This window comes from Ornithorhynchus anatinus, chromosome X1 (assembly GCF_004115215.2).
Source record: "Ornithorhynchus anatinus isolate Pmale09 chromosome X1, mOrnAna1.pri.v4, whole genome shotgun sequence".
NCBI lineage: Eukaryota > Metazoa > Chordata > Mammalia > Monotremata > Ornithorhynchidae > Ornithorhynchus > Ornithorhynchus anatinus.
The window spans coordinates 119553398-119579999 of record NC_041749.1 but is presented as its reverse complement, the minus strand read 5'-3'; the positions used below and the strand labels follow the sequence as shown (position 1 = coordinate 119579999).

The 26602-nt window shown below is 43.9% G+C and overlaps 1 non-coding gene across 1 annotated transcript; it reads left to right on the top strand.

The window, feature by feature from the left end:
• Positions 1 to 4165: 4165 nt before the first annotated feature.
• Positions 4166 to 4303, top strand: LOC114806690. Its single transcript, XR_003754752.1, has one exon. It is a non-coding gene; the product is annotated as a small nucleolar RNA SNORA7 (small nucleolar RNA).
• Positions 4304 to 26602: the final 22299 nt, after the last annotated feature.

The following is a 26602-nucleotide window of genomic DNA, read 5'->3' as shown; positions in this document are numbered from 1 at the left end:
GAGTCAGAGGTCATGAGTTCGAATCCCAGCTCTGCCACTTGTCTGCTGTGTGACCTTGGGCAAGTCACTTCACTTCTCTGTGCCTCAGTTACCTCATCTGTAAAATGAGAATGAAGACTGTGAGCCCCACGTGGGACAACCTGATTTCCCGTGTCTACCCCAGCGCTTAGAGCAGTGCTCTGCACATAGTAAGCGCTTAACAAATACCAACATTATTAACATTATTATTACACATTCTCTGACCACCACGAACTTACAGTTTGTATTAATGTCTGTCTCCCGCTCTAGACTATAAGCTTGTTGTGGGAAGGGAATATGTCCATTATATTGTTGTGTCATACTCTCCCAAGTGCTTAGTACAGAGCTCTGCACACGGTAAGCATTCAGTAAATACCACTGATGAATTGAACCTTCCCCACTGCTTTCAAACATGCTCGCGAATCCCCTACCCTAAAAAAAAAAAAAATCCTCCCTTGACCCCACAGCTCCCTCCAGTTCCTGCCCAAACCTCCTCCTACCATTCCTTTCCAGACTCCTTGATCGAGTTGTCTACACTGACTCCTCCACCTGTCTTCTAATTCTTTCCTTACCCCTTGTGATCTGGCTTCCTCCCGCTCAACTCAGCTCTCTCCTTCCTAAATAACTTCACTGAGCTCCTACAACCCCACCCACACGCTCTGCTCCTCTAATACCAACCTATTCTCTGTACCTCCATCTCATCCAGCCCCCTACCAACGCCTTGTGACCATTCTCCCTAGGTTCTGGAACTCCCTCCCCCTTCATATCAGACAGACCACAGATCTCTCTACTTTCAAAACCCTCCTAAAGTCACATCTCTTTCAAGAGGCTTTCCCAGATTAAGCCCTTCATTTCCCCTCTCCATCCTCCCCTCTGTGTCAGCTCTGAACTTAGCTTGAACCCTAAAACATTTTGATACTCACCTCACCCCGCAAAAGTACGTAAATATTCTATTTCCCCTATCCCTAATCTTTTAATATCTGTCTCCTCCTGTAGACTGTCCAAGCACTAGGCCATGCCTCAGCGCCTAGTGCTACTTATTTACTTATATGCTGAGAAACAGCATGGCCTAGTGCTTGGACAAGGGACTGGGAGTTAGAAGATTGTCTCTTGTTTTGCTGTTGTGACTGATGTCTGCAGTGTCTGGTGTCATTTCTCTTTTGCCTCCCTCTCTCTCTTTCAAGACAAAGCATTTTGCTCAAAAAGAGTCACTCCCTTCTTGACAGCAGAGGGCCATGGAGCTCAGTCCTCAGCAATTGGCTCCCAGTTTTCAGCTGTGATGGAGAGTTGGTATTTATTGAGTGCTTACTGTGTGCAGAACACTGTACTAAGTGCTGGGGAAAGTACAGCGCAACCGAGTTGGTTTACATGTTCCCTGTCCACAGGTGCTGACAGTTTACTAGGCCATGCTGTTTCTCAGCATGTAAATAAATGTTCGGGAAGTAAAAAATAAATGTTCAGGAAATACAAACCAAGAGGTGATATATTCCCTGCCCTCATGGAGGTTACACTCTTACTGAAGAGACAGATATAAAATTATTTACAAATAGAGGAAGGGCAAAAGCCAATAGATAAACAAATGTTGGATGGTGACTATTTTTATTGATTCTTGGGGCCACAAATTTGGGAGACTGTTTAAGAACTAAGACAGCCAGGAAAATGACTCTTTTTTTTTTGAAATGTAAATTTTATTCTATGGTAATCTGGGGTAACTCCATGTAATCTAGTTTTAAAACTGGAGTGAAATCACCTTCCCAGGACTGTTTCTCCAATTATAATCCTCCCTAATTCCTCCAAATTTCCCACACCATAGAGTGCCTGAAAACTTTACACTCGAAGTCATTTATCACAAACAGACATTTCAGAAGGTCCCGACAGGCAGACGAGAGTCCTTCCAGCAAATTAAATACAACTTGGTTTGAATAAGTCCTCAATTTCTTGAATTTCAATGACAGAACAATTGCCCCCCAAGATAGTGTCAGCCACGCACTGCTTGTCTATGACAGAACCTGTCAGGGGTATCAATTCCTAATTTGTCAAGGAAACTCATTGTCAATTCTATATTATTAATATTCTTATTATTTCCAGAATTCCAACCCCAACACAGTGGCAAGGGAAGATTATCGGGCTGGCAGCTAAGAAAATAAATGTCCCATGTTTATCTTCAGGCAACAGTTCAGGCAGCCTCAACAGATTGCTTTGATATTGCTTCCACAAAAAGCCCCAGATGTCAATTTGAACTTGAATTACAGTCCCCACGGTAAAAGGTCAGGGGCTTGATCCACTGAACACTCAATCCTTTCTGTTCTCTTCATTCGACTTCGTTAAGCACAGCATAAGCGTCTATTAGCACAACTCCCCTTTCTTTCCGTCTGTGAATACCACGTCCTCACACACAGGAGTCGGGAAAGGGTCCTTGGTTCTGCTGAATTATCAATGTATGAGGGTGTTTGGGCTGTGACCAGCGGAAAATGTCAGTGCAGTGAGTTATGCCATCTCCAGAGGGCTGATTGAACTGGCCCTTCCAGAAGCTGAACAGCTCAGGTTGTCGGGAAAGATAACAAACAGAAAAATCTGCTCAAATTGTGTGGCCTTGCAGGTTTTGGGGAGTATCGAATGACAATATTTGGACAGAGTTAAAGGGCTCATCCCCTGGGATGAGGAGAGGCCCAGGGCACCCCCATTGCTCCGTCTGGGTATTTATTGCCGCAAGTGATCAGTGACGGGGACACAGATTTTCAGCTGTGGCTTTGCTTCCAGTATCTGGAGCAGAGGCCAGAAGAGATGGCTATTGATGATGATGATGATGATGGTGACGACGAGATTTATTAAGCCCTTACGAGATGCCAGGGACTGTGTTAAGCACTGTGGGAGATTCAGGATGGTCAGATCCCACAGATCCTGGCCCCCTTTGGGCTCACAATCTAAGGAAGTGAGAATGGGAATTTCATCCCTATTTTACTCATGAGGAAACTGAAGCATAGACAAGTGAAGTGATTTGCCCAAGGTCACAGAGCAGGCCAGGGGCGGAGCTAGGTTTAGAACCCAGGTCTCCTGGCTCCCTGTCTTAGGTTCTGTCCATTAGGCCATGCTGGCCACACACAGGTGCCCCCTATGTGGCCAGTGAAAACCTCACATTGTGCAAAGGTCTGGTACCTAACTTCAGTTGCCTGCAGACTCATTATTCGTTCTTAGCACTGGGCTGAATTAACAGAGTGAATCACAGTCTTTAGTATGTCAACTTGGATGTAATGGTTCAAAGACATTTAATGGTGCTCACAGGTGGTTCAGTCAATGGCATTTATTGAGTGCTTACTGAGTGCAGAGCACTGTACTAAGCACTAGGGAGAGTACAGCAAAATAGAATTGGTAGACAGGTTCTCTGCCCACAAGGAGCTTACAGTCTACAGGGGGAGGCAGATATTAAAATACATGCATAAGTTAGAGATCTGTATTTAAGTGCTGTGATACTGAGGATGAATATCAAGTGATTGAAGGGCACAGATCCAAGAACACAGGCACTGCAGAAGGAAGAAGGAGTAGGGGAAAAGAGGGCTTAATCAGGGAAGGGCTCTTGGAAGAGATGTGATTTTAATAAGGCTTTGAAGGTGGGGAGAGGGATGAAGGAAGTTGAGTTGGAACAGTTTTCCCTGGGGATCAGAAACAAATCTTGACACCAACTTTCAGGTCCTGTGTTGCATGCTTAAATGAAGCTGCAAAAAATATGTCAGAAAAGGCCCGGCGTCACTCCGAGAGCAACTGTGAAGGGCCAGGTGGGGCTCCTACTACTCAGTCTGAACCAATAAAACCAATAAACCAATAAATCGTGGAGAAGACACAGCATTTTAGGGAATTTCTCAGGGCGGTAGCATTGGGTTAGCAATTGCCAGATTTAGGGTCAGTTGATGGTTGACGCTTTTGCACGGTCAATGTGTGCAGTATAGAAATTGTAAACCGATGCAGTATAACACCAGTGCTCTCTAAATGCCATATCCTAATGTTTCAGTCCAGCCACCTCAGTAACTTCACTGTCCCCACTACCCACATGAGCCAGCTATTTTTCAGGATGCCAGTTAGGCCTGTCTGCCTCAAGGAACACTCTCCAAATTTTTGATCCTTCTTTCTTTCTCTATCCCTACATTGATCCTTCTTCTCAGGATCACACCTGGAGAGTTTCCAGTACTCTACCAGTCTCGGATATGGGACTGAGAGTCAAGCAGAGGCATACTCGTTTCATTCCTAGCTTGGACAGTGACTAGCAAGTGGAAGGCAATCTGCTACAAGTCAAAACTCACCTGTGCTGGGCAGCAGAGGCATGGGAGACAGTTGAGGGCGGAGACAGGTTTACTGCACAGAAGGCAGTGATGGTAAACCAGGAACAGTGCTCGGCACATAGTAAGCGCTTAACAAATACCAACATTACCAACATTAAACCACATCCATATTTTTACCAAGAAAACTCTATGGATCCACTACCAGAACGATTGCAGCTGGAGGTGGGGCTTTTGGGAGAGATGTGTCCATGGAGTTGCTAAGGGTCAGAAACGACTCAACGCATAAGACATGACAAGATATTGATCTTGGGGAATTCCATACCCACATAGATGTTCCTCACCACTCTTCCGCTGCCCACCTTCTATCACTCCTGAACTCCACTGACCTCCTGCTCCACCCCACCTCTCCCGCTCACCAACATGGACACATGCTTGATTATCAACATCTCTAGTCACTGCACAAATTCTACCTTCACCAACTCTGCAATCCCTCTATCTGACCACAACCTCCTCACCTGTCTTGTCTCCCACACACCTCCGCACAAATCCTTCTTGTTCTCCCACAGAGACAGCTGATCTTTTGACCTTATCCAATTATCTTAAGTCATCATGCCCCATTTAGCCTCCATACCGAAACTACCATGCCTCGATTACCAATTCGATGCCCTAAACACCACCCTCTTTACTGAACTCAACGCACTCGCTCCCCTATCCCTCTGACGATCGTATAACACTAACCCACAGCCCTAGACCACCTCCATGTCCCACTTCACTCTTGTGCACGAGCCACAGAGTGCTCCTTTCTTCTTCTCCCTCTCCCTTGTGCGTTGCCCTGACTTGCCTGGGAGTCACAATGTCATGGGTTCTAATCCTGGCTCCACCACTTGTCTGCTTTGTGGCCTTGAAGACATCTCCACTTGGCTGTCTTGCTGACACCTCCCACTCAACCATGTCCAAAAGAGAGCTCCTTATCTTCCCACTCAAACCCTGTCCTCCCCCTGACTTTCCCATCACTGTAGACAGCACCACCATCCTTCCTGTCTCACAAGCCTGCAACCTTGGCGTTATACTGAGAAGCAGCACGACTCAGTGGAAAGAGCACAGGCTTGGGAGTCAGAGGTCATGGGTTCGAATCCTAGCTCTGCCACTTGTCAGCTGTGTGACTGTGGGCAAGTCACTTAACTTCTCTGTGCCTCAGTTCCCTCATCTGTAAAATGGGGATTAAGACTGTGAGCCTCACATAGGACAACCTGATTACCTTGTATCTATGCCAGCATTTAGTGCTTGGCACATAGTAAGCACATAACAAATGCCATCATTATTATTATTACTATTATTATACTTGACTCCTCTGTTTCATTCAACTTGCATATTCAATTTGTCACCAAATCCTGTAGGTTCAACCTCCACAGCCCATTGTTGGGTAGAGATTGTCTCTATTTGTTGCTGAATTGTACTTTCCAAGTGCTTAGTACAGTGCTCGACACACAGTAAGTGCTCAATAAATACGATTGAATGAATGATTGAACATCATTAAAATCTGCCCTTTCTTCTCCACCCAAACTGCTAGCCCATTAACCCAAGCACTTATCCTATCCCACCTTGATTACTGCATCAGCCTCCATGCTGACCTCCTGGACTCCTGTCTTTCCACTCTCCAGTCAATACTTAACTCTGCTGCTAGAAAAAAGTTCAGTCCATATTACCCTACTCTTTGAGAAACTCCAGTGGGTGCCCATCCACCTCTGCGTCAAACAGAAATTCCTTACCATCAGCTGTAAAGCATTCAATCACTTTGCCCCCTCCATCACCTCCCTGCTCTCGCACTACAATCCAGCAGGCACACTCTGCTCCTCCAATGCCAACTAACTCACCGTACATTGATCTCATCTATCTCTCCGCTACCCTCTTGCCCACCTTCTGCCTCTGGCCTGGAACACCCTCCCTCTTCATATCTGACAATTATTATCCCCACCTTTGAAGCTTTATTTAAGGTGCATCTCCTCCAAGAGGTTTTCTCTAAGTCCTCATTTCCTCTTTTCCTGTCGCCTTCTGCAGCACCCTGATTTGCTCCCTTTATTCATCCACCTTAGCACCACAGGACTTATGACTGTATCCATAATTCATGTATTCATATTAATGACTGTCTCCCCTTCTAGACTGTAAGCTCACTGTGGCCAGGGAAAGTGTCTACCAAGTCTGTTACATTGTATTCTCCCAAGCTCTTAGCACAATGCTCTGCAAACACTAAGCACTCGATAAATATGATTGATTGACTGAGTGATTGATAGGTGGTTCTCCAGTCAATTTGAGTGCACAATGTTGCCAGGACTGTCAGTCACACATGGGCCTTTTCAGCCCATCTGCAGCCATAGGTGAATTTCACCATCTTTGAATACAGAAAACAGCTATTCATTTCTTTTCTGTCATACACCTTCACCCCTGATGGCATAGAAATCAAGCCAGAAGAAAAGATGAACAATGCAATACAGTCACCAAGAATAGGGCACACTGCTGATATTGACAGATTACCAGAAAACACCTTGGCCAAATTAAACAATGAAATATGGGAGACAGCGCCGATGATGAGATCAATGACACATTTTCTCCTTGTGCTATTCTCTAACAAAAGTATGAAAAAGGATATTAGAAATTGGAGACTACTTGCACCATTGAACTCTGATTGCGAGATCTAGGTGGGAACGTTATTAAGAAACCTAGATAGGGGCCCATTGAACTGTGGTGTTGCATGCAGAGATGCGTATGAAAGGCAAGACGACTGTCTAGTTCAATTGAAGGAGGCCACTGAACATGCAAATGGAGGGAAATGGAAATATTATCTAATACATTTAGATAAAAAAATTTCTTGACAGGGTTAGCCAAGGGCTTCTTTTGACCCAAGTATTAGTTGGCTATGAAATCTTTAGATGACATAAAATATGTGAAATTGTGAAAAGAGAGCATTGCAATTATGTATACAAGCTTGTCTGGCTGTGTGTGTTTATTCACACATACATATGCATGTATATGCACCTGCCTATAAGTATGCATTATAGGGTGTATGTACATAATAAAAATAATTATGGTATTTGTTAAGCACTTACTATGTGCCAGGCTCTGTACTAAGCACTGCGGTGGATACAAGCAAATCAGGTTGGACACAGTCCCCTTCCCACATGGGGCTCACAATCTCTATCCCCATTTGACAAATGAGGGAACTGAGGCACAGAGAAGTGAAGTGACCAGCCCAAGGTCACACAGCAGGCGAGTGGCAGAGCAGGAATTAGATCCCATGAACTTCCGAATCCCAGGCCCATGCTCTATCCACTACGCCACGCTGCTCCTTGGCCAGATACCATGACTCAAGGCCTAATTCGGACTAAGCCTGGGGGAGTTTGGCTGGAAGCTGCTGGAATATATGTTCATGCAAGATCCTCACAGTAGTAGTATAGTATTTATTAACTGCTTACTATATGCAGAGCACTGTACTAAACCCTGGGAAAGATTACACTGGGAAGCAGCATGGCCTAGTGGATAGAGCACAGGCTTGGGAGATGGATCTAATCCCGGCTCCATCGTCTGTCTGCTGTGTGACCTGCTCATTCACTTCTCTGGGCCTCAGTTACCTCTCCTGGAAAATGGGGATAAAGACCAAGAGCCCCAAGTGGGTCATGGACTGTGTCCAACCTAATCAGCTTGTATCTACCCCAGTGCTCAGTACAGAGCCTGGCACACAGTAAGCACTTAAGAAATATCCTAAAAATATATTATACATATGTGTGTGTGTGTCTGTGCACGTGTGTCAGAGTATATGTTTATACACACACACAAACACACACATATATAAACATATATATAAATATAATAATAATAATGTTGGTATTTGTTAAGCACTTACTATGTGCCGAGCACTGTTCTAAGCGCTGGGGTAGATACAGGGTGATCAGGTTGTCCCACGTGGGGCTCACAGTTTTAATCCCCATTTTCCAGATGAGGTAAATGAGGCCCAGGGAAGTGAAGTGACTTGCCCACAGTCACACAGCTGATAAGTGCCCATATGAGAAGCAATGTGGCTCAGTGGAAAGAACATGGGCTGGGGAGTCAGAGATCATGGGTTCAAATCCCAGCTCTGCCACTTGTCAGCTGTGTGACTCTGGGCAAAACACTTAACTTCTCTGTGCCTCAGTTACCTCATCTGTAAAATGGGAATTAAGACTGTGAGCCCCACATGAGACAATCTGATCACCTTGTATCCTCCCCAGCACTTAGAACAGTGCTTTGCACATAGTAAGCGCTTAACAAATGCCATGATTATTTTATATATATACACACATACATATACAAGCACCTGTATACACCTAAATACGCATATGCACAAACTTGTCCATAATCAACACCCCCCACCTCACTAAGCTCCCCTTTTCCTCTGCTCCCTCTCCCCTCCCCATCACCCCAACTCATTCCCTTTGCTCTACCCCCTCCCCGCCCCCACAGCACTTGTGTAGGGAAGCAGCGTGGCTCAGAGGAAAGAGCCTGGGCTTCGGAGTCAAAGGTCATGAGTTCGACTCCCGGCTCTGCCGCTTGTCAGCTGTGTGACTGTGGGCAAGTCACTTAACTTCTCTGTGCCTCAGTTACCTCATCTGTAAAATGGGGATTAACTGTGAGCCTCACGTGGGACAACCTGATTACCCTGTATCTACCCCAGCGCTTAGAACAGTGCTCTGCACATAGTAAGCGCTTAACAAATACCAACATTATTACATATTTATATTTCTATTTTTTTAGTAATGATGTATAGATATCTATAATTCTATTTATTTATATTGATGCTATTGATGCCTGTTTACTTGTTTTGATATCTGTCTGCCCCCTTCTAGACTGTGAGCCCATCGTGGGCAGGGATTGTCTCTATTTTTTGCTGAATTGTACTTTCCAAGCATTTAGTACAATGGTCTGCACACAAGGTAGCCCATAGCCTTGGTGTTAATCTGTGTCTCCCCTCTAGACTCTAAACGTCTTTTGGGCAGTGAACTTGTCCACCGACTTTATTGTATTGTACTCTCACAAGCACTTAGAATAGTATTCTGCACACAGTAAGTGTTCAATAAATAATGATTGATTGATTGATTGGAACACCCCACCTTCTCCTCCTCCCATCCAAGGACCCCAGATCTCCCTATACAAAACACCCCTAATAATACCTCTTCTTCCATTCATTCAATAGTATTTATTGAGCGCTTACTATGTGCAGAGCACTGTACTAAGCGCTTGGAATGAACAAGTCGGCAACAGATAGAGACAGTCCCTGCCGTTTGATGGGCTTACAGTCTAATCGGGGGAGACGGACAGACAAGAACAATGGCAATAAATAGAGTCAAGGGGAAGAACAACCAGCAAGCCTTCCCCAGTTAGCACCCCAAATTCAGTTCACATCAATCCAACAGCCACCTCTAGCACTTGAATATTTATTTATTCATACCCTCCTCTGAACTTATGTACATATGTATGATTGCTGGTAGAGTCTATTCATTCTGAATACCTAATTTATAAATATTTTTATATCTATCTCCGGAGTATAAGCTCCTTGGAGGCACAGAGCATGTTTCATACTTCCATTGTACTTTCTCAAGTTCTATGTATAGTGTATTGCACTCAGTATTCATTCATTTGAATTTATTGAGCACTTACTGAGTGCAGAGCACTGTACTAAGCACTTGGAAAGTATAATTCAGCAACAGATAGAGACAATTCCTCCCCATAGCAGGCTCACAGTCTAGAAGGGATTTCAATAAATATGTTTATTTATTACTACTACTAGTACAGCTATTGCCTCTGCCCATGTAGCGTAATCTAGTGACAGTATTAAGTGCAAGACACAAAATTTCAGCAAAAGAACACATATGTATGGAGGACATTCAAGATTAATTTCTCTAATGAATTGTGCAGGTGTTTTCAGTAATGGAAGCCATGGAGAGTAAGTTGCCTGTCATTATTTTACTGTAAAAGGTAACAAAGATATCTATGACTCGCCTGTTCCTTTAGAACTTCTAGGCAAGCGTTTTCTTTTGGGGAGGTAAATTGTCAAGCATGAAAATGTTTCTTGAATATTTTTCAGGCGAGTTCGTGGATATTGAAACCTTTACATTTGAACGTTAAATGATAAGTGACTGAAGAATAGATAAACTGTAAGAAAAGTAACCACTTTTTTTATTCAATCAAGTGTGAAACACTATAATATCTTAATAGGGCACACTTGGTAGCATGAAAGACAAGTGCAGTGAAGCTTGTGGTGACTAAATCCCCTCCATTTTCCAACCTTAGTGCTGCAAATAGACTGCTTTTCTTTTTAACATGTCAACAGGATGGAAAAGGGAGTGGATCTGTGGAGTAAATTAATTCCCCTTCATTTATTATTTAGTCTAAGTTTTCTTTGTGCCTTGGGCCTGCTTGTAAGCTTTCTGCAGTTTAGCGGAAAGGTTCGAGTCCCAGATCTGCCACTGATCTCTCTGGGCCTCAGTTTCTTCATCTTTAAAAATGAGGTGAGGATGAGTCATCAGTCCCATGTGGAACTGGAGCAGCCTCTGATCTGATAACCATGTATCTACCCCAGTGCAGAGCATACAAGTAAGCACTGAATGAATGCCATAATTAATATTGATATTGTTTAGGGCGATAGACCTTTGTAGAGTAATATTTTTGAACCCACTGAAGAAAACGTTTTCCTCGAGAAGGCAGATTTTAGACTTTATCAAGGAAGTTGTAAATGGGTAAAAGTAAAATAAACTCATCAGAAGTAGTTCTATGTATCACCAATGGGCCAAGGCATTTCTAAAACCCATTTGTTTAGTCTGTGAAACTTCGTTTCTTCCAGCTGCCCCGATCCACGCTGGGCCTATCCATATTAATGTCTGCCTCCCTCTCTAGACCGGAAGCTCATTGTAGGCATTCATTTGTTCATTCATTGATTGTACTTATTGAGCGCTTAATGTGTGCAGAGCACTGTACTAAGTGCTTGGGAGAGTATGATGCAAAAATAAACAGTGACATTCCCTGCCCACAATGAGCTTACAGTCTACAGTGGGGGAGACAGATATCAATACAAATAAATAAAATGGCAGATGTTTACATAACTGCTTTGGGGCTGAGAGGGGAGGGAAGAGCAAAGGGATTAATAAAACTACAGATATATACATAAGTACTGTGGGGCTGGGACGGGGGAAGAACAAAGGGAGCAAGTCAGGGAGACACGGAAGGGAAGCTGGAGATGAGGAAAAGTGGGGCTTAGTCTGGGAAGGCCTCTTGGAGGAGATGTGCCTTCAATAAGGCTTTGAAGTGGGGAGAGTGGTTGCCTGTTGGATTAAAGGAGGGAGGGCATTCCACAACAGAGGGAGTATGTGGCCTAGGGGTCAGAGGTGAAACAGGTGAGATTGAGGCACAGTGAGAAGGTCAGCACTAGAGGAGCGAAGTGTGCGGGCTGGGTTCTAGAAGGAGAGAAGCGAGGAGAGGTAGGAGGGGGCAAGGTGATGCAGAGCTTTAAAGCCAATGGAGAGGAGTTTTTGTTTGATAAGGAGGTGGATGGGCAACCACTGGAGTTTTGGGGGAGTTTTCTGACAGTGAATGTGTCTGTTATATTGTTCTATAAGCACCAGGTGCTTAGTACAATGCTCTGCACACAGGAAATGATCAACAAATACAAATGAATGAATGAATGAAAGACCCATCTATCATTCTCTCCAGATCAGCGCAAAAGGTACAATTCAAAGTGGTACCAACCAAATAGACAATTTAGGTTATAACACACAAGGAACAGTGGGAGAACCGAGGAATGTGTGTGTGTGTATATTTGAGTGTGTGTGGGCATGTTTGCTTGTGCATAGAAATTGTGATTGCGTTTCATCTGTGTGATTGTGTTTGAGTTTGAGTAAGGCTTTCCTTGGTTCACCCAGTCCTCCTAGAACCCGGGGCTCCCTACCTTCTTGAATCTTGTTCTAGGCAAAACTCGGAGTGAAAACACACACTTTGAAAGAACAGAGTACATCTCCTGTCTCCAAAATCGCAATTTAGTATCCCAGTTGTGGATTGAGAGAGGTGGCTAGAGATGGGGAAAAAGTGAAGGGAGAAATTATATTGGATGGAGAAATCTTTCATTGTCAAACCACTCCTTATTTTTCCATAACTTCATCTACCACGACCAAGCAGAAGGGTTCACTGAAACATTCCATTAAACACAGAATTGAAATTGGGGCTATAGGGAATGCATCTGTATATTACATGGACCTCTCCCAAGCACTTAGTCCACTGCTCTGCACACAGTAAGTGTTCAATAAATGATTGATTGACTGATTAACTTTCCCAACGCTGGACAGCACAACCATCCTTCCCATCTCACAAGCCCGCAACCTTGGTGTCATCCTTGACTCTGCTCTCTCATTCATCCCATGTATCCAATCCATCACCAAAACCTGCCAGTCTCACTTTCACAACATCACCAAGATCCATCCTTTCTTCTCCATCCAAACCACTACCATGTTAGTACAATCACTCATCCTGTCCCAACTGGATTACTGCATCAGCCTCCTTTCTGACCTCCCAACCTCCTGCCTCTCTCCACTTCAGTCCACACTTCTCTCTGCTGCCCAGATTATCATTCTACAGAAGCGTTCAGGGCATGTCAACCTGCTCCTCAAAAGTCTCTGGTGGTTGCCTATCAACCTCCTTAGCAAGCAAAAACTTCTTACTATTGGTTTCAAAGCTCTCCATCACCTTGCCCCCTCCTACCTCACCTCCCTTCTCTCCTACAGCCCAGCCCGCACACTCAGCTCCTCTGGTGCCACTAACCTTCTCACTGGGCCTTGTTCTCGTCTCTCCCACTGCTGACCCCTGGCTCAAGTCCTACCTCTGGCCTGGAATGCCTTCCCTTCTCAAATCCACCAATCACACTTCTCCTCTCCAAAGCCCTACTGAAGGCTCACCTTCTCCAAGAGGCCTTTCCAGACTAAGCCCCCCCACACCTTTTCCTCAGCTCCCCCTCCCTTCCACATCACCTTAACTCACTCCCTTTGCTCTTCCCCTGTCCCTCCCCCACCCAACAGCATTTAGGTATATATGTATATATCTATAATTCTATTTATTTATATTGATGTCTGTTTACTTGTTTTGATGTTTGTCTCCCCCCTTCTATACTGTAAGCCTGGTGTGGGCAGTAATTGTCTTTATTGTTGAATTGTATCTTCCAAGCCCTTAGGACAATGCTCTGCATAAAGTAGGCACTCTATAAATATTATTGAATGAATGAATGTTTGGGATTGTGCATCTGGTCAGTGGAAGGAGAATCCTATAGGAGGTGGACAAGTCCACACATGCCAATGTGAAGTGAGCCCTGGCTATGGGCATTAGCCATGCAAACATAGCTTTCACCTCATGGCATAATACCTGGTGATCTGGATCCTGTCCCACCTGATGCCTGATCAGCTGCACTGATCAATCAATCAATCAATCAATCCATTAATCAATCTATCAGTGGCATTTACTGTGAATATAGGGTGCACACATGGCTCCTCCATGTGTTCTGCTGTGCGTTGTCACAAGACCGTCTTGAGCGAACAAGAGAGTGAGCCTGGAAATGCCCTGCCTAAACCTTTGCAATAATGGAGATGATAATGATGATGATATTTGTTAGGAACTTATGTCTCAAGAGTTGTACTGAGCACTGTGGTAGATAAAACGTAATCGGGATGGACACGGTACCTATCCCACATGGGGCTCACAGTCTAAGTGGGAAGGAGAACAAGTGTTGAATCCCCATTTACAGAACCTGAAAGTGAGGCCCAGAGAAGAGAAGTGACTTACCCCAGGTCACACAGCAGGGACTGGCAGAACCAGGATTAGAACCCAGGTCCTCTGACTCCCAGGTCCATGCTCTTTAGACTAGGCCATGCTGGGAAGGATTGTGTCTACTAACTCTATTTTCTCCTAAACACTCAGTACAGTGCCCGGCACACAGTAAACTGTAAGCTCCTTGTGAGCAGGAATCGTGTCTACTGACTCCACTGCACTCTCCCAAATGCTTAATGCAGTACCATAGGGGCTGGATCAATAAATACTATTGATTGATTTATTAATGGATTGATTGGAACCTTGCTGTCTCCTATTGCCTCTGCCATGGCACAGGGAATTCAAAAACAGCTAGGAAGAAGTGAATTTGAGACACTATTTAAGCACTCACCCAACCTCAACGAAGTGCTCGTCTCTCCTTCTCCCTCTCCCTTCTGCATCGCCCTTGAATTTGGATGAGAAGCAGCATGGTGTAGCGGATAGAGCACAGGCCTGGGAGTCAGAAGGTCATGGGTTCTAATCCCCGTTCCACCCCTTGTCTCCTGTGTGACCTTGGGCAAATCTCTTCACTTCTCAGGGACTCAGTTCCCTCATCTGTAAAATGGGAATTGAGACTGGGAGCCCCACGGGGACAGAAACCATGTCCAACTCAATTTGCTTATTTCCACTCCAGTGCTTAGTACAAAGCCTGGCACATAGTAAGGGTTTAGCAAATACCATAATTATTATTATCATTATCTGTATCCTTTCATCACCCTACTCTCAGAATCACAGCAATTATCCATTTTTACTACATATCATAATTTATTTTACTGTCTGTCTTCCCCTCTAGACTTTAAACCCCCTGTGGGCAGAGATCACATCTAACCACTCTATTGTGCAGTACTCTCCCAAGTGTTTAATCCAGTTCTCTACACATAGTAAGTGCTCAATAAATACCATTGATCAATTGATTGATTGAGGGCCCAGGTAGGCCAGAGATGAAAGGAGCTCCACTGGGTTCTGCCACCTATCAGCAGCAGACGAGGGGTGAATAATAATAATTGTATCATTTGTTGAGTGCTTACATCCCAGACACTGGACTAAGCATTGGGGTGGATACAAGTAAATCGTGTTGGATACAAGTAAATCCACATGGAGCTCACAGTCTCAATCCCTGTTTTACAGATGAGGCAACTGAGGCCCAGAGAAGTGAGATAATAATAATAATAATGTTGGCATTTGTAAAGCGCTTACTATGTGCCGAGCACTGTTCTAAGCGCTGGGATAGACACAGGGAAATCAGGTCGTCCCACGTGGGGCTCACAGTCTTCATCCCCATTTTACAGATGAGGTAACTGAGGCACTGAGAAGTGAAGTGACTTGCCCAAAGTCACACAGCTGACAAGTGGCCGAGCCGGGATTCAAACCCATGACCTCTGACTTCAAAGCCCATGCTCTTTCCACTGAGCCACGCTGCTTCACAGAGATGACTTGCCCAAGGTCACACAGCAGATGAGTAGTGGAGCTGGGATTAGAACCAATGGCCTTCTGACTCCCAGGCATGTGCTCTATCCACTAGGCCATGCTACTTCCTTGCATTTGGAATCCTCCTTGGGCCCCCTTCCTTTCTGGCTCCAGCTCCAGGGACTTGATGTCTTTGCCCATGAGGCTGAGGGGTCAGCCCAGTCAGTCAGTCAGTGAGTCATATTTATTGAGCACTTACTGTGTGCAGGGCACTGTACTAAGCACTTGGGAGAGTACAATATAACAATAAACAGACACATTCCCTGTCCACAACGAGCTTACAGTCTAGAGGAGGAAACAGACATCTCTAGAAAAATAAATAAATAAATTATGGTCAGCAGGAAGATTGGGGGAAATAATAAGGGAAGCCATCCTGGAGGAGGAGTTTGAAGGGAGGAGGACCACAGCTTGCTGCAGGTGAGAGGGGGCAGGATGCCAGGGAGGGGAAAAGGCCTGGGCAATGGGTTTCAGCGAAAGGCAAATACAATCATTCAAAGATAATAGAGCATGGGTATGCTGGACACTGAAGCTTCTCGTCAGATGTGACATGACCGTCAGATATGTTCAAATTTCCCCTAGCTTCTGAGAAGCAGCATGGACTAGTGGAAAGAGTTCAGGCCTAGGGGTAAGAGGACCTGGGTTCTAATTTTGGCTCTGCCAACTGCTTCCTTTGTGACCATGGACAAGCCAATTAACTTCTCTGGGACTCAGCTTCCTCAACTGAAAAATTTGGATTCAATACCTATTCTCCTTCCTCCTTAATTGGTGAAACCCATGTGGGACAGGGAGTGGGCCCGATCTACCCTACCCCTGTGCCTAGAACAGTGTTTAACACATAGTAAGAGTTAAATACCATTAAGAATTGAAAAAGCCTCTGGGTTAGAGGCCATGTGAATTTATGTGTCTAACCTGATTATGTTGTATCTACCCCATTGCTTAGTATAGTACTTGGCACATAGAAAGTCCTAATGGAAAGCAATATTATTATTATTATCATATTATCAATCATGAATTAATGTAATTATTATTATTATTACAGCATTGCCCAACCCAAAGTTACACTGATAATTAGGTGAGTACCTAATAGGTGCCAAAGACAATATTAAAGACTAGAGTAGATACATTTCAATTAGCTCCAACTCAGTTCCTGTCCCCATCCAAGAAGAGGGAACGCAAGCTCACATTCCCCTCCAGACTGTATGCTCATTGTGGGCAGGGAATGTGTCTGTTATATTGTTGTATCATACTCTCCCAAGTGCTTAGTACAGTGCTCTGCTCACAGTAAGCACTCAATAAATACGATTGACTGATTGACATCCATCTGAGAAAGCCAGCCCCAAGCCAAGAACCACAGAACAAAAGGACCATCTAGAAGAGGGTGGAGGGAGGATTTCCTTCCTCCTTTTTGTGGTGAGCCCACAACAAGCTGCCTTAATTAGTGACTGTTTGTGATCCCACGAACCACAACAAGGAAGAGAGTGGAGAAGGTACTGATGGGCTCTACTGGAGACAGGTGATTGCTGGCCTGTGGGGGCAGAGCATGGAGGGAGGCATGGCCTTTTCTCCCTCTTCTACCCAGTAATGGGGCTGGGTCAGTCAATGATTCCCACATAGAGCCATAGCTGCCATGCCTAAGGCAGATAAAAGGTGGTTACTTTGGGGCACACCTGGAGGTAGTTTGCAGAGGAGCAGAAGCATGCAGAGAAACAAGAAGGAAGTACATTGGGAGCACTGGAAGCAGGAGGAGAGCAGCACTTGACAGTGGCAGAAGGTAGCAGCACTTGGAAGCAGAAAGAAGCATTGGTAGAAAGGGCTCCTTTGATCAGAGGCTGGTATTGGACCCTTGGGGGGTGGAATGAGTGAGTGTATGTATGTGTCACTCCCTTGCACGTTGGTAAAACTAAGTAAAAAAACTTTACACATTAATCTTGGGTGTCAGTGGTGTGGTTTGACTTATACTATGTGTCACTGATCCAAGAAGGTGCTTGTTGGTATGAAAGGAGGGGGGCTCATGACACTTTTCAGGTCTAGAGCTGAGTTTTTGGAGACCTTTCTGGACATGAAGATAGGGATGTGTTTTTTCAGTCTGTGCTTAAGGCTACTTATGCCTTTGTTTTGTCCAGAATCCATAAAGATTACATTGAAAAGGCATCATCACAGGATTCCAACATTCATCCTCAGACCTGGGGTCCGTTACCAAGACCTGCCGGTTTCACCTCTACAATATCGCCAAGATCCGCCCTTTCCTCTCCACCCAAACGGCTACCTTACTATCGCGGGCTCTCGTTATATCCCGGCTAGACTACTGTGTCAGCCTTCTCTCTGACCTCCCTTCCTCCTCTCTCGCCCCGCTCCGGTCTATTCTTCACTCCGCTGCCCGGCTCATCTTCCTGCAGAAACGATCTGGGCATGTCACTCCCCTTCTTAAACAACTCCAGTGGTTGCCTATCGACCTCCGCTCCAAACAAAAACTCCTCACTCTAGGCTTCAAGGCTCTCCATCACCTTGCCCCTTCCTACCTCTCCTCCCTTCTCTCTTTCTACCGCCCACCCCGCACGCTCCGCTCCTCTGCCGCCCACCTCCTCGCCGTCCCTCGGTCTCGCCTATCCCGCCGTCGACCCCTGGGTCACGTCCTCCCGCGGTCTTGGAACGCCCTCCCTCCTCACCTCCGCCAAACTGATTCTCTTTCCCTCTTCAAAACCTTACTTAAAAATCACCTCCTCCAAGAGGCCTTCCCAGACTGAGCTCCTCTTCCCCCTCTACTCCCTCTGCCATCCCCCCTTTACCTCTCCACAGCTAAAGCCTCATTTTCCCCTTTTCCCTCTGCTCCTCCACCTCTCCCTTCCCATCCCCACAGCACTGTACTCGTCCGCTCAACTGTATATATTTTCGTTACCCTATTTATTTTGTTAATGAATTGTACATCGCCTTGATTCTATTTAGTTGCCATTGTTTTTACGAGATGTTCTTCCCCTTGACGCTGTTTAGTGCCATTGTTCTTGTCTGTCCGTCTCCCCCGATTAGACTGTAAGCCCGTCAAACGGCAGGGACTGTCTCCATCTGTTGCCGACTTGTTCATCCCAAGCGCTTAGTACAGTGCTCTGCACATAGTAAGCGCTCAATAAATACTATTGAATGAATGAATGAATAAATCTGCTACTTGGCTCTTTGAATTTCACCGATGCCACCAGTACAGCTTGCATTTAAGGCTAAAGGAGAGAGATGGGTCCAAATTGGGTTTTGGTTACCAGAAATATCTCCTTGAGGAGTTGGGATCCAGGTTGCAGAACCCTCCCTCAAATCTCACTCCTTACTAGTTGGAAAAGGCTCAGTAAAGACCCATTACTTCTTTTTTTTAAAAAAAGAGAGCTGTGACATCTTTAAAGAATGTGTTGACTTCCGTGTCTCCTTGCAAACCTCCTGGTAGGCTCTGACTTTTCATTTGTTGGTGGCTTGCTTTGGTTTCATGGTGGGGAAGTGGTTATGAAGTGCTATGCAGTAAAAAGAAAGGTCTAAGCAGAGGCATAGATCATCTTGCAATATTGTAGCCATAGTATGAAAAATAGAAAATAAAATTCCCTGATATAAGGGAGGACATTTGATATTTCAAAATGTCTTTAGGATTTGTATTTAGTAATATCCTCATCAGTCTACCACCAGTTTCTCCTTCACCTTCATTAATGTAACCCACCTTGTGAAGGGTAATTTTTCATTTTTTATTCACACAATCGATGGCCCGTTCCTGTACATTATTTAATATGCCCATTTTGTTTCCCCATTCTATAGATCATTCTCGCATAAGGTGCCGTTGGTCTGAAATGAAATTCATCTCACAGCGTTTTAGAAGTCTCTCTCCCCGGCAGATTTTAAAGCTGACATGGATGCTGTCCCTTTGAAAATCTTTCTTTGTTAGTGGAGAGTTGGAAGCAGTTTTTGTTCTTTTCTTCGCTCTTCCTTCCTCGTGATTATGTGACCTTTTTACAAGACAGGGCTGTTTTATCTGTCATTTGATTCTACCTTCTCCAGTTCCCAGTATGTTATTGTCTATACCCAATGCACCTAATTCATCAATCCATCAATCATCAACAGTATTCAACGAATGCCCGCTGGAAACATGGCATGGAGCTAAACACTTGGGAGAGTACAATGGTAGGAACACGTGAATTCCCTTCCTACAAGGAACTTACACTTTGGGGGATAAAGGCATAAATGATCTACAGAGAGTGAAAGCAGGAGGAAGAACAAGCCCATCAGTATGAAAGAGTTGCACAAATAACTGCAGGGACTGATAAAATATAGAAATTAATAAATGAAAGCATACATGTGCATATGAGTGCTGAGTAAGCATACATGTGTGCACATGAGTGCTGAGTAAAGAAATGAAATACCTAAGTGCTTAGAATAGTGCATAGTGCCCAGTGGACATTTGATTAAAACAATTATACTGTAATAATAATTATGGTATTTTATTAAGCGCTTACTATGTGCCAAGTATAGTTCTGAGCTCTGGGGTAGATACAGAGTAATCAGGTTATCCCACATGGGGCTCACAGTCTTACTCCCCATTTTACAGATGGGGTAATTGGCTTGCCCCAGGTCACACAGCAGACAACTGGGGGAGCTGGGATTAGAACCTGCGTCCTCTGACTCCCAAGCCCGGGCTCTTTCCATTAAGCCATGCTGCTTCTGTAGACTGTAAGCTCGTCATGGGCAGGGCCTGTGTCTGCCTACTCTGTTGTATTGTACTCCCAATCAGTCCAGTGCTCTGCACAGAGTAAGCGCTCAATAAATACCATCAATTGACTGACTATACTCCAGATTGTAAGCTCCTCCTCTAAACCGGAAGCCCCTTCGGGGCAGGGAACATATCTACCAACTCTGTTATACTGTACTCTCCAGTGCACTTAGTACAGTGTTCTGCACAGAGTAAGTGCTCAATAAATACCACTGATTGCTTTGGGTGGGAAGGGTAGTTGGTGGGGGTTTGTGAATTCATTGAAGATGATGGAGTCACCTGTAGGGAAAATTCTCAGTCCTGTGAGTTCATGACTGACAATCTGGACAGAGAAAGTGATTATAATGATAATAGTAGTATTGATAGTGGTTTGTGCTGTATTACCCACATTCTTTCTTACATTACACATGTGCACTATCCCAGTTACATGAGGTAATGTAATGGCCCCCCTTCCTCTATTTGCTTTCCATTATGCATAGCCCTTGCACTTGGATTTGCATCTTTTTATTCACCCCACCCTCACCTTCGGTTGATCAATCGATCGATCAACTCTGGAGCCTTATTTCAAAATGAAAGAGCACGATCCCAGATACCTGCATTCACATTCAAGATCCCTAGCTCTGAAGTTTGTGAAAAGAGCTTTCTAATGGGGATGGATATATTGTATTCTCTCAAGGGTTGTGTCCTTCACCAGTAGGTGATCAATGAATACCAATGATGCTGCTGATGATGATGGTAAGGTATTCCAGGGACACTTGATGTTAAAGATGCAATCCCTACCCTCACGGAGTTTCCAGACTATAAGGGGAGAGAGGAAGATGCTTGAATTATTTACAAATAGTGTGGTGGGGTGTGTGTGTATCGGGAATGTGAGAGCGGGGCATGGGGAGGTACCCCAATATAGCTGGTAACAGCCCAAGTAAGGAAAACTTTTTACTGCAAAATGTAGTTAGGAAAACCTGAAGGCTGAGGAAAAAGAAAGTTGAGGCTGAATAATCCTTATTGTCTGGGTACATTGATCAAATACCGCTCAACTCATTTTAGCTCAGTAGACAAATTCGAAGTATTATAAGGAGAATATTTCTGTCTCATCATTGCTCTATTTCCCTAAAGAAATCACTACTGACATATTTAAGGAAAAGAAATATTGATTTTAAAACTATTTAAAAATGCATAAACTATATCTAAAAACGCTAAACTGTGTGCTCTACTCTGACCAGTTACTGTCATATCATTGCTGTAGTGGATATGAATAAAGATATTTCCATCTCAAAGAGTCTCATCAGCCCAGGCTTTTCAGCTCATCAACCAGAGGACAACAATTCATCAGTAATCAGAGAACAACTCTGGGGATAAACAGATCCTTGACTTCAAGAATGAAAGGCTATTTTTTCAGTTGCTCTTTATTGTAGTGCTTATATTTTATTAATAATTGATAAATGATTAATTCAGATTGCTTTTTTTCCAAGTAAGTGATCAGATGTGTTGTCACAGAGGTGGATAAATCTTGTGCTCTAATTCATAAGTACCATGAACAATTCACAGTGATTTCAAATACTAGCTGTGTCTCCAAAATATGTGTAGGACATTAACAAGCATGTATTAAAAATGATTTATATTAATCATGCATCAATTCTCAAAGCACTAATAATGTTGGTATTTGTTAAGCACTTACTATGTGCAGAGCACTGTTCTAAGCGCTGGGGTAGATACAGGGTAATCAGGTTGTCCCACATGAGGCTCACAGTTAATCCCCATTTTACAGGTGAGGTCACTAAGGCCCAGAGAAGTGAAGTGACTTGCCCACAGTCACCCAGCTGACAAGTGGCAGAGCTGGGATTTGAACCCATGACCTCTGACTCCCAAGCCCGGGCTTTTTCCATTGAGCCATGCTGCTTCACTACCATTCAGTTAAAATGTTAGGATTTTTTTCAATATTTCACCCATTGAAATGTTTGTTGTCTAATGGTTCAACTTCCTCTAATATGTTAATGGTCAAATTATTTGACCCAAATAGAATCAATCAGCCAAAGATCAAATTAATGCAGTGTAGGCAGATGTCAGATGGCTTTGGTTTAGCGAGCCTATGGAAACTCTCCATTCATTCACTTGTATTTATTGAGCTCTTACTGTGTGCAGAGCACTGTAATAAGCGCTTGGGAGAGTACAATATAACAATAAATGGACACGTTCGCTGTCTACTATGAGCTGGGTATACACTGTAGGTGCTCAATAAATCCTTTTGATTGACTGATGTCCAATCAGACAACCTGGCTGCACTTTTACTTTTCATACCAGTGATGTCCTTTACATCCTCATGGGGGACAGGACCATGTCCAGTTCCCACCTGTGTCTTCTTTCTCAGCTCTGCACACAATTGGATTCCCAAATGCTATTGTTACTATTAGGAAAAGGCAGGTATTATTCTCTGCATTTTCCAGACGATGGGCTTGCAAGGATTGAAGCCAAGGACATGTGTCTTGTTTCTGTGGTGTGCTCCCAAGGATTTCGTATAGTGTCTTGCACTCAGTAGGTGTTCAGTAAATAAGTACTGATGAGACAGTTTTACCCACTCTCAGCACTCATACATATATTTGTACTCAATTACTTATTTTGACCACTCTAATTGTTTATATTTTATGTCTCCCATTTTAGAGTGTAGGCTCTCTGTGGGCAGGGAATGGGCCACTTTATTATGCTGTTACAATCTGAGGGCTTAAGTGGACGATCAATAAACACCACTTACTACTATTATTTCAGGATAAGATGAACTGTATCATTATAATGTCACTTGTTAAGCATTGACTATGTGCCGAGCAAAGTATTAAGCACTGGGGAAGATAAGTGCATTTAAAACATTTCTAAAGTTGTTCTTTTTTTGGTGATAATTATTAAGAACTTACTACTAATAATGATGATAATATTTGTAAAGCACTTACTATGTGCCAAGCACTGTTCAAACTATGTGTCAGGCACTGTATTAAGTGCTGGGGTAGATACAAAGTAAGCAGGTTGGACACAGTCCGTGTCCCATATAGGGCTTACAGTCTTAAATCCCCATTTTACAGATGACGTATATGAGGCACTGAGAAGCCAAGTGACTTGCCCGAGGTCACATAGCAGACAAGTGGTGGAGTTGGGATTAGAACCCAGGTCCTTCTGATTCCCAGGTTGGAGCTCTTTTTTAAAAAAAATGGTATTTGTTAAGCGCTTATGTGTCAAGCAGTGTTCTAAGCACTCAGGTAAACACAAGTTAATCAGGTCAGAAGCAGTCCCTGTCCCACATGGAGCTCACAGTCTAAGTATTCAATCTGCATTTGACAGATGAGTTAATGGAGGCCCAGAGAAGTGAAGTGATTTGCCCAAGTCACACAGCATGCAAGTGGCAGAACAGGGATTGAACCCAGGTCCTCTGACTCCTACGCCTGTACTCTATCAACTAGGCCACACTGCTTCTGTTTTTGCTTTATAATGCCTCGAGTATTGACTTCAAAACACTAATTTCCTTTATGACACTTGCACTATTCATTCATTCATTCAATAGTATTTATTGAGCGCTTACTATGTGCAGAGCACTGTACTAAGCGCTTGGAATGTACAAATCGGTAACACAAAGGGTAACACAATGTACAAAGGGTATCCCTGCCCTTTGAAGGGGTTACAGTCTAATGGGGGAGTAAAATTCATTCATTCCCCTGTATTTATTGAGCGTTCACTTTGTGCAAAGCACTGTACAAAATCATTTGGGAGAGTACACTATAACAGACTCATTCATGCTCACAATGGGCTCAAAGTCTAGAGGGGGAGATAGACTTTAATATAAATAGATAAACAAATTACAGATATAGGCAGATATATACATCTGTGCTGTGGGGATGGGAGGATGAATGAAGGAGCATGTAAGAGTGATGCAGTAGGGAGTGGGAGGAAAGAAGAGCTAAGTTAAGGAAGGCTTCTTGGAGGAGATATGCCTTCAATAAGGGTTTGAAGTGGGGGAGAGCAATTATCTAATATGAGGAGGGAGGGTGTTCCAGGCCAGAGGGAGGATGTGGGTGAGAGGTCAAGGGCAAGATAGATGAGATCGTGGTATGGTGAGAAGGTTAGCATTAGAGGAACAAAACGTGTGGGCTGGGTTGTAGTAGGAAAGTAGCAAGGTGAGGTAGGAGGGGGCAAGGTGATGGAGAGCTTTAAAGCTAATGGTGAGGTTTTGTTTGATGCGGCGGTAGATGGGCAACCACTGGAGTTTCTTGAGGAGTGGGGAATAGTGGTCTGAACGTTTTTGAAAGAAAATGATTTGGGCAGCAGAATGGAGTTTGGGGAGAGACAGGAGACAGGGAGGTCAGCAAGGAGGTTGATACAATAATCAAGGCAGGATAGGATAAGTGCTTGCATTAATGTGATAGCAGTTTGGACAGAGAGGAAGGAGTGGATTTGGGTGATGTGAAGATAGAATTGACAGGATTTAGTGATGACTTTTTAAAATAGTATTTATTGAGTGCTTACTATGTACTAAGCGCTTGTACAATTCAGCAACAGATAGAGACAATCCCTGCCCAATAACGGGCTCACAGTCTAAATGGGGGAGAGGGACAGCAAAGCAAAACAGAACAAAACAAAACAAGTAGTCTGGCATAGATATCATCAAGATAAATAGAATCATAGACTTGAATACATGGGTGGAGCAAGAGAGAGGAGTCAAGGATAATGCCAAGGTTACAGGCTTGTGAGACAGGAAGGATGGTGGTGCCATCTACAGTGAAGGGAAAGTGAGTGGGAGGACAGGGTTTGGGTGGGAAGATAAGTTCAGTTTTAGTCATATTCAGTTTGTGGTGATGGGAGGACATCCAAGTAGAGAGTCTTGAAGGCAGGAAGAAATGTGAGACTGCAGAGAAGGAAAGAAATCAGGGCTGGAGATGTAGTTTTGGGTGTGATCAGCATAGAGGTAATAGTTGAAGCTGTGTGAGCAAATGAGTTTTCCAAGGGAAAGAATGTAGATGGAGAAAGAGGGGGACCCAGAACTGAAACTGAATAAGATCCCCCATCCCCAAATCCCCTCATCTAGTGAGCTTTCTCCCAGTTCATTCACAGCACCCTGGTCACGGCAACTTTTGTAACACCTATGACTTCCATTCCTATGCTCACCAATTATGTTCATAGGTTTACTTCAATTTATTTATCTATTTGCACATTTGATTATTTCATCCTATGCCATTGAAGCCCAATGGCCTAGTGGAAAGAGCCTGGGCCTGGGAGTCAGGGGACCTGGGTTCTGAACCCAGCTCTACCACTTGCCTACTGTGTGTTGACCTTGGGAATTAACCTCTTTGTGGCTCAGTTTCTTCATCTGCCAAATGGGGATTAAATAACTATTTGTTCTCTTTCCCCCTTAGACTGAGTTCCTTTGTGGGACAGGGATTGAATCCAACTTGATTATCTTGCATCTTCCCCAGTGCTCGGCACATAGTAAGCACTCAACAAATACTGCAATTATCACTGTACTCCTGGGCCTGGGAGTCAGAGGATCTGGGTTCTAATCCTAGCTCAACAGTTGCCTGCTGTGTGTCCTTGGGCAAATCACTTCACTTCTCTGGGCCTCAATTTCCTCATCTATCAAATGAGGATTCAATAATAACTCTCTCTCCTGCTTAGCTTGTGAGCCCCATGTGGGACAGGGAGTGTGTTCGACCTGATGAACTTGTATTTATCCCAGTATTTAGTACAGTGCTTGGTAGATAGTGAGTACTTAACAAATACCATTATTATTTTTCTCTAATTCCCATCCATATATTTTTGTCCTAGTGTACTGCTTAGGCTGTGAGCCCCATGATGGACAGGGATTTGTCCAAACTGGTAATCTAGTATCTCCCCCAGTGCTTATTACAGTGCTTTGTACATAGTAAGCACTTAAGAAATACCATCACAGACAAACACCAGCATAATACAGTGAATTGCATACAGTAGGTGCTTACTAAATCCTGTAGAACCAATGAATGCATATTTGTAAATTGTTTTTCTCCTCTGGATACCTCCCCCATTCAATTGTAAGCATCTTGATGACAGAGAATGTATGTGTTGCTTCTGTTGTCCTCTCCTGAGCAATTAGTAGTAGTAGTAGTAGTCTCATTATTGCTGGTATTATTATTATCATTATTATTAGTTCAGTGTTTGGCATAGAGTAGGTACTCCAAAGACATCTTGTGTCGACATGGGCATAGAATAATGTTTCTTGGCTATT